Source organism: Oncorhynchus tshawytscha, unplaced genomic scaffold, assembly GCF_018296145.1.
Source record: "Oncorhynchus tshawytscha isolate Ot180627B unplaced genomic scaffold, Otsh_v2.0 Un_contig_3696_pilon_pilon, whole genome shotgun sequence".
Classification (NCBI taxonomy): domain Eukaryota; kingdom Metazoa; phylum Chordata; class Actinopteri; order Salmoniformes; family Salmonidae; genus Oncorhynchus; species Oncorhynchus tshawytscha.
In genome coordinates, this window is record NW_024609742.1 from 280,591 (window position 1) to 290,000 (window position 9,410).

Consider the following 9,410-nt stretch of genomic DNA (forward strand, 5'->3'; position numbering starts at 1 on the left):
GTTCTAATGTGTATTCTCATGTTCTAATGTGTATTCTCATGTTCTAATGTGTATTCTCATGTTCTAATGTGTATTCTCATGTTCTAATGTGTATTCTCATGTTCTAATGTTTATTCTCATGTGTATTCTTGTGTTCTAATGTGTATTCACATGTTCTAATGTGTATTCTCATGTTCTAATGTGTATTCACATGTTCTAATGTGTATTCTCATGTTCTAATGTGTATTCTCATGTTCTAATGTGTATTCACATGTTCTAATGTGTATTCTCATGTTGCAATGTGTATTCTCATGTTCTAATGTGTATTCTCATGTTACAATGTGTATTGTCATGGTCCAATGTGTATTCACATGTTCTAATGTGTATTCACATGTTCTAATGTGTATTCTCATGTTGCAATGTGTATTCTCATGTTCTAATGTGTATTCTCATGTTACAATGTGTATTCTCATGTTCTAATGTTTATTCTCATGGTCTAATGTGTATTCTCATGTTACAATGTGTATTTTCATGTGTATTCTTGTGTTCTAATGTGTATTCACATGTTCAATGTGTATTCTCATGTTACAGTGTGTATTCTCATGTTCTAATGTGTATTCTCATGGTCTAATGTGTATTCTCATGTTACAATGTGTATTCTCATGTTCTAATGTGTATTCTCATGTTCTAATGTGTATTCTCATGTTCTAATGTATATTCTCATGTTCTAATGTGTATTCTCATGTTCTAATGTGTATTCTCATGTTACAATGTGTATTCTCATGTTCTAATGTGTATTCTCATGTTCTAATGTGTATTCTCATGTTCTAATGTGTATTCTCATGTTCTAATGTGTATTCTCATGTTCTAATGTATATTCTGATGTTGTCATGTTCTAATGTGTATTCTCATGTTCTCATGTTATAATTTGTATTCTCATGTTCTAATGTGTATTCTCATGTTCTAATGTGTATTCTCATGTTCTCATGTTATAATTTGTATTAGTTTCCCAGACACAGATTAATACTCCTGGTCTAAAAAGCACTTTCAATGGAGATTTTCTATTGAGAATGTGTTTCAGTCCAAGACTAGACTTAATGTTGGGGCAGCTGAGTGGCGCAACGGTCTAAGACACTGCATCTCAGTGCAAGAGGCTTCACTACAGTCCCTGGTTTGAATCCAGGCTGCATCACAGTGGTCTAAGACACTGCATCTCAGTGCGAGAGGCTTCACTGCAGTACCTGGTTCTAAGACACTGCATCTCAGTGCGAGAGGCTTCACTGCAGTACCTGGTTCGAATCCAGGCTGCATCACATTGGTCTAAGACACTGCATCTCAGCGCAAGAGGCTTCACTGCAGTCCCTGGTTCGAATCCAGGCTGCATCACATCTGGCTGTGATTGGGAGTCCCATAGGGCGGAGCACAATTGGCCCAGCGTCGTCCGGGTTTGGCCGGGTTAGGGGAGGGTTTGGCCGGGTTAGGGGAGGTTTTGCCCGGGTTAGGGAGGGTTTGGCCGGGTTAGGGGAGGGTTTGGCCGGGTTAGGCCGTTTTGTAAATAAGAATTAGTTCTTAAACCTCTTAAGTCGACCCCCTACTTTTTCGAACATTCTGTTAAAAATCGCACAACATTTCGGCGTCCTGCTACTCATGCCAGGAATATAGTATATGCATATGATTAGTATGTGTGGATAGAAAACACTCACGTTTCTAAAACTGGTTAAATCACCGCTGTGACTATAACAGAGCGTCTGTTTCATCGAAAAGCGCAAGAAAAACTGATCACTGAAAACGGAAAAAAATATCCATGCGCCACTTGCATGTATTGTTTAAGGGGCACGAAATTAAATAGGGCCGAGATTGCAAGTCCTACAGCTTCCACACGATGTCGCCAGTCTTGTCAATTGCCCTCTCGTTGTTTCTTGGTCAAACGAGGAAGAGAGACCACTTTCCATCCGGTCTCCGACAGGAAGTTTTGGAAGAGAGATTTCGGAACATGATTTGAAATCGTGGAGCTATTGAATACACATCGCCCCGTGATCAATTTGATAGATTATTAACGTTTACTAATACCTAAAGTTGGATTACAAAAGTATTTCGAAGTGTTTTGTGAAAGTTTATCGTCGACTTTTTTAATTTAAAAAAATGACGTAGCGTTTTGAAACTGTGTTTTTTTCTGAATCACACAGTTTCCATAGATGGATATTTTGGGTATATATGGACCGATTTAATCGAAAAAAGACCCAATAGTGATGTTTATGGGACATATAGGAGTGCCAACAAAGAAGCTCGTCCAAAGTAATGAAAGTTTTATATTTTATTTCTGCTATTTGTGTAGCGCCGGCTACGCTAATTCTTTTGTTTACGTCACATTCAGGTATTTCGGGCTGTTGCTATCAGATAATAGCTTCTCATGCTTTCGCCGAAAAGCATTTTAATAATCTGACTTGTTGGCTAGATTCACAACGAGTGTAGCTTTAATTCACTACCCTGCATGTGTGTCTTAATGAACGTTTGAGTTTTAACGAGTGCTATTAGCATTTGGCGTAGCGCATTTGCATTTGCTGATGGCTAGATGAGACGATTGCGTCTCGGGTCGACGCAAGAGGTTTGCCTCGTTAAATAAAGGGTAAATACAAAGGGCTCCCAGTGCATTCAATCCTGCCCCCATCACCAGACACCCCAATGCCACCAGACTTTAGTCCGGTTTCCGGTTGATGGCTTCAGCGAGGTTCAGAAGTGGATACCTGCGCAAAGGAAGTTTTTTTTAAAGAGCCGCTGAAGGTGTGTAATCCCCAAGGACACTACTTCACTGTAGGAAGGTGATATTCCAGTGGCAAGATGGGAGACCCAGGAAGACCAGTATCTTCCACAGCTGCAGGAGACTGCCGGAGCCCCAGTCTGTCAGAGTCTGCCTACAGCGCGCCGCCAGCACACACACACACACACACACAAAGCCCAAACACACACACAAAGCACAAACACACACACACACACACAAAGCACAAAGCACAAACACACACACACACACAAAGATGTATACACACACACCCTGCCTGCTTGCCTGGCAGATAACATAGGACAGCTGTGTGTGGAGTTGAGGTACGAGGTACTGCCAGCCTACCAGCCCAGAGAGAGGAGAGAACACTGGGTTCCCACTAAATGGCCTCGCTACAAAGTCCAAATTGTTTGTACCCGAAAAAATTATAACAACCATAAATAAGCTTTTTGGTCTTAATTTAAAGTTAGGGTTAGGCATAAGGTTAGCAAAGTGGTTAGGGTTAAGGCTTGGGTTAGGTTAACAGAGTGGTTAGGGTCAGGGTTAGGCATAAGGTTAGCAGAGTGGTTAGGGTTAGGGTTAAGGCTTGGGTTAGGTTAGCAGAGGGGTTAGGGTCGGGGTTAGGCATAAGGTTAGTAGAGTGGTTAGGGTCGGGGTTAGGCATAAGGTTAGCAGAGTGGTTAGGGTCAGGGTTAGGCATAAGGTTAGCAGAGTGGTTAGGGTCGGGGTTAGGCATAAGGTTAGCAGAGTGGTTAGGGTCGGGGTTAGGCATAAGGTTAGCAGAGTGGTTAGGGTCGGGGTTAGGCATAAGGTTAGCAGAGTGGTTAGGGTCGGGGTTAGGCATAAGGTTAGCAGAGTGGTTAGGGTCGGGGTTAGGCATAAGGTTAGCAGAGTGGTTAGGGTCGGGGTCAGGCATAAGGTTAGCAGAGTGGTTAGGGTCGGGGTTAGGCATAAGGTTAGCAGAGTGGTTAGGGTCGGGGTTAGGCATAAGGTTAGCAGAGTGGTTAGGGTCGGGGTTAGGCATAAGGTTAGCAGAGTGGTTAGGGTCGGGGTTAGGCATAAGGTTAGCAGAGTGGTTAGGGTCAGGGTTAAGGCTTGGGTTAGGTTTGAAACAATTAGAAGGACTTGGCCAGATAGTGCTCACCAGGCTACATTGGCTTCCACAGCTCCCATAAAGCTCTGTGTCTGTTTGTCCCTTTCTTTCTTATCTCTCTCTCACACACACAATCTCTCTCTCTGAGAAACTTATATTCTGAGGCCACCTTTATTGTAGGACTTTAATAAAGGAAATCTGAGGAACAAAACGCTACCAAAATTCTATCAACACCATCTTCTGTGCCACACGTGCAACACCAACTCTTGACCATTGCTACTCTCCGTTTTGGGATGGCTACAAGACCCTCCCCCCGCCCTCCCTTTGGCAAATCAGATCATGCCTCCATTCTGCTGCTTCCCTCATATAAGCAGAAACTCAAACAGGAAGTTACCATGGTAAGGACTGTTCAATGTTGGTCTGACCAATCGGAATCTATGCTTCAAGATTGTTTTGATCATCAGAGGAAATGTTCCGGGGTCGCCTCTGAGAATAGTATCGACGTATACACTGACTCGATGACTGAATTCATCAGGAAGTGGATAGAGGATGTTGTTTGCACTGTCGCGATTAGATTAGGCAGCATTTGTGCAAAAACTGAAAGCGCGAACCACCACATTTAACCACGGCAAGGTGACTAGGAACGTGGACGTGTACACGCATACACACACCCTGCCTGCTTGCCTGGCAGATAACATAGGACAGCTGTGTGTGGAGTGACCTCCGTAAGACAATAGAAGAGACACACCCTGCCTGCTTGCCTGGCAGATAACATAGGACAGCTGTGTGTGGAGTGACCTCCGTAAGACAATAGAAGAGACACACCCTGCCTGCTTGCCTGGCAGATAACATAGGACAGCTGTGTGTGGAGTGACCTCCGTAAGACAATAGAAGAGACACACCCTGCCTGCTTGCCTGGCAGATAACATAGGACAGCTGTGTGTGGAGTGACCTCCGTAAGACAATAGAAGAGACACACCCTGCCTGCTTGCCTGGCAGATAACATAGGACAGCTGTGTGTGGAGTGACCTCCGTAAGACAATAGAAGAGACACACCCTGCCTGCTTGCCTGGCAGATAACATAGGACAGCTGTGTGTGGAGTGACCTCCGTAAGACAATAGAAGAGACACACCCTGCCTGCTTGCCTGGCAGAGAACATAGGACAGCTGTGTGTGGAGTGACCTCCGTAAGACAATAGAAGAGACACACCCTGCCTGCTTGCCTGGCAGAGAACATAGGACAGCTGTGTGTGGAGTGACCTCCGTAAGACAATAGAAGAGACACACCCTGCCTGCTTGCCTGGCAGATAACATAGGACAGCTGTGTGTGGAGTGACCTCCGTAAGACAATAGAAGAGACACACCCTGCCTGCTTGCCTGGCAGATAACATAGGACAGCTGTGTGTGGAGTGACCTCCGTAAGACAATAGAAGAGACACACCCTGCCTGCTTGCCTGGCAGAGAACATAGGACAGCTGTGTGTGGAGTGACCTCCGTAAGACAATAGAAGAGACACACCCTGCCTGCTTGCCTGGCAGATAACATAGGACAGCTGTGTGTGGAGTGACCTCCGTAAGACAACAGAAGAGACACACCCTGCCTGCTTGCCTGGCAGATAACATAGGACAGCTGTGTGTGGAGTGACCTCCGTAAGACAATAGAAGAGACACACCCTGCCTGCTTGCCTGGCAGATAACATAGGACAGCTGTGTGTGGAGTGACCTCCGTAAGACAATAGAAGAGACACACCCTGCCTGCTTGCCTGGCAGATAACATAGGACAGCTGTGTGTGGAGTGACCTCCGTAAGACAATAGAAGAGACACACCCTGCCTGCTTGCCTGGCAGATAACATAGGACAGCTGTGTGTGGAGTGACCTCCGTAAGACAATAGAAGAGACACACCCTGCCTGCTTGCCTGGCAGATAACATAGGACAGCTGTGTGTGGAGTGACCTCCGTAAGACAATAGAAGAGACACACCCTGCCTGCTTGCCTGGCAGATAACATAGGACAGCTGTGTGTGGAGTGACCTCCGTAAAACAAGACAATAGAAGAGACACACCCTGCCTGCTTGCCTGGCAGATAGTCATCATGAAGTACTTTCTTTATGGATCACATAGGACAGCTGTGTGTAAAAGTGACCTCCGTAAGACAATAGAAGAGATACACCCTGCCTGTTTAGGACAGCTGTTGTGGAGTGACCTCAGGTAAGACAACTAAGATGACACACCCTGCCTCTTGCCTGGCAGATAACTTTAGACTAGCTGTGTGTGGAGTGACCTTGTACCTGACAATCCCACCTAGACCCAGAGAACACACCCTGCCTGCTTATTTTTGCCTGGGAACAGATCCATAGGGACAGCTGTGTGTTGGCAGTTTGCACACTGCCAATATCTAACCCCCATAAGAAAGCTGTTCATCAACCTATGTAAGAAAGCTGTTCATCAACTACAGCTCAGTCTTCCAACACCATAGTACCCCTCCAAGCTCATCACTAAGCTCAGGGCCCTGTGGGTCTGAACCCTTCCCTGTGCAACTGGGTCCTGGACTTCCTGACGGGCCGACCCCAGGTGGTGAAGGTAGACAACAACACCTCCACTATGCTGATCCTCAACATGGGCGCCCCACAGGGGTGCGTGCTCAGCCCCCTCCTGTGCTCCCTGTTCACCCACGACTTCATGGCCACGCACGTCTCCAACTCAATCAGCAAGTTTGTTGACGACGCTATAGTGGTAGACCTGATTACCAATAACGATGACACAACCTAAGGGGAGGAGGTGAGAGCCCTGGCAGAGTGGTGCCAACAAAATAACCTCTACCTCAACATCAACAAAACGAAGGGGCTGATCGTGGACTTCAGGAGACAGCAGAGTGAGCACTCCCTCGTCCACATTACGGGGCTGCAGTAGAGAGGGTGAAAAATGTCATATTACTCAGCATGCACATCACTGTCAACCGAAATGGTCCCTTCACACAGATAGTAGGCTCAACAGCGCTTCTTCAACCTCAGAAGGCTGAAGAAATTCGTTTTGGGCCCAAAGACCCTCACAAATGTATATATATGCACCATTGAGAGCATTCTGTCAGGCTGTGTCATCACCTAGTACGGTAATAGCATTGTCCGCAACCTCAGAGCTCTCCAGAGGGTGGTGCGGTCAGCCCAACACATCATTGGGGAAACACTGACAGAACACCTACACCACCTAGTGTCACAGGGAGGCCAAGAAGATCATCAAGGACCTCAGCCAACCGAGCCAACCCGCTACCATCTAGTAGTAGTAAATCAAATTAAAATCAAATTACATTTTATTGGTCACATACACATGCGTTTAGCAGATGTTATTGCGAGTGTAGAGAAATGCTTGTGCTTCTAGTTCCAACAGCACAGCGATATCTAACAAGTAATATCTAACCATTTCACAACAAATACCTAATACATGCAAATCTAAGTAAAGGAATGGAATAAGAATATATAAATATGTGGATGAGCAATGTCAAAGCTGAGACTGAAAACAGCTTCTATACCATCAGACTGTTAAACATTCACCGCTAGCCGGTCTCCTCGGAGTACCCTGCCCTGAACCGTAGTCACTGTTTCTAGCCGGTCTCCTCGGAGTACCCTGCCCTGAACCGTAGTCACTGTTTCTAGCCGGTCTCCTCCGAGTACCCTGCCCTGAACCGTAGTCACTGTTTCTAGCCGGTCTCCTCCGAGTACCCTGCCCTGAACCGTAGTCACTGTTTCTAGCCGGTCTCCTCCGAGTACCCTGCCCTGAACCGTAGTCACTGTTTCTAGCCGGTCTCCTCCGAGTACCCTGCCCTGAACCGTAGTCACTGTTTCTAGCCGGTCTCCTCCGAGTACCCTGCCCTGAACCGTAGTCACTGTTTCTAGCCGGTCTCCTCCGAGTACCCTGCCCTGAACCGTAGTCACTGTTTCTAGCCGGTCTCCTCCGAGTACCCTGCCCTGAACCGTAGTCACTGTTTCTAGCCGGTCTCCTCCGAGTACCCTGCCCTGAACCGTAGTCACTGTTTCTAGCCGGTCTCCTCCGAGTACCCTGCCCTGAACCGTAGTCACTGTTTCTAGCCGGTCTCCTCCGAGTACCCTGCCCTGAACCGTAGTCACTGTTTCTAGCCGGTCTCCTCCGAGTACCCTGCCCTGAACCGTAGTCACTGTTTCTAGCCGGTCTCCTCCGAGTACCCTGCCCTGAACCGTAGTCACTGTTTCTAGCCGGTCTCCTCCGAGTACCCTGCCCTGAACCGTAGTCACTGTTTCTAGCCGGTCTCCTCCGAGTACCCTGCCCTGAACCGTAGTCACTGTTTCTAGCCGGTCTCCTCCGAGTACCCTGCCCTGAACCGTAGTCACTGTTTCTAGCCGGTCTCCTCCGAGTACCCTGCCCTGAACCGTAGTCACTGTTTCTAGCCGGTCTCCTCCGAGTACCCTGCCCTGAACCGTAGTCACTGTTTCTAGCCGGTCTCCTCCGAGTACCCTGCCCTGAACCGTAGTCACTGTTTCTAGCCGGTCTCCTCCGAGTACCCTGCCCTGAACCGTAGTCACTGTTTCTAGACGGTCTCCTCCGAGTACCCTGCCCTGAACCGTAGTCACTGTTTCTAGCCGGTCTCCTCCGAGTACCCTGCCCTGAACCGTAGTCACTGTTTCTAGCCGGTCTCCTCCGAGTACCCTGCCCTGAACCGTAGTCACTGTTTCTCGGTCTCCTCCGAGTACCCTGCCCTGAACCGTAGTCACTGTTTCTAGCCGGTCTCCTCCGAGTACCCTGCCCTGAATAGTCACTGTTTGTTAGCCGGTCTCCTCCGAGTACCCTGCCCTGAACCGTAGTCACTGTTTCTATCTCCTCCGGTACCCTGCCCTGAACCGTATGGTCACTGTCTATGAACTGTGTCCTGTACCCTGCCCTGAACCGTAGTCACTGGTGTTCTCGAACCATAGTCAGTCTGGACCACCCGTTACTCTACCCTGCACCTTAGAAACTGCTTTGCCCTGTGTATATAGAGTCATTGAACACAGGTCGCTTTAGTAATGTTTACATACGGCTATACCTACTTCATATGTACTGTGTTGTAGTCTTAGACACCGTTTATATCTAATGGTGTGTATCGACAGTATGGACAGTATATGAACTGTGTTGTAGTCTTAGACACCGTTTATATCTAATGGTGTGTATCGACAGTATGGACAGTATATGAACTGTGTTGTAGTCTTAGACACCGTATGAACTGTGTTGTATCGACAGTATGGACAGTATATGAACTGTGTTGTAGTCTTAGACACCGTTTATATCTAATGGTGTGTATCGACAGTATGGACAGTATATGAACTGTGTTGTAGTCTTAGACACCGTTTATATATAATGGTGTGTATCGACAGTATGGACAGTATATGAACTGTGTTGTAGTCTTAGACACCGTTTATATATAATGGTGTGTATCGACAGTATGGACAGTATATGAACTGTGTTGTAGTCTTAGACACCGTTTATATCTAATGGTGTGTATCGACAGTATGGACAGTATATGAACTGTGTTGTAGTCTTAGACACCGTTTATATC

General features: G+C 46.9%; 1 protein-coding gene across 1 annotated transcript in view; it reads right to left on the bottom strand.

Annotated features, from left to right (window-relative positions):
• gsg1l (gsg1-like) overlaps window positions 1-9,410 on the bottom strand; it is a 50,513-nt gene that overhangs the window by 39,482 nt on the left and 1,621 nt on the right. The window lies entirely within an intron of this gene.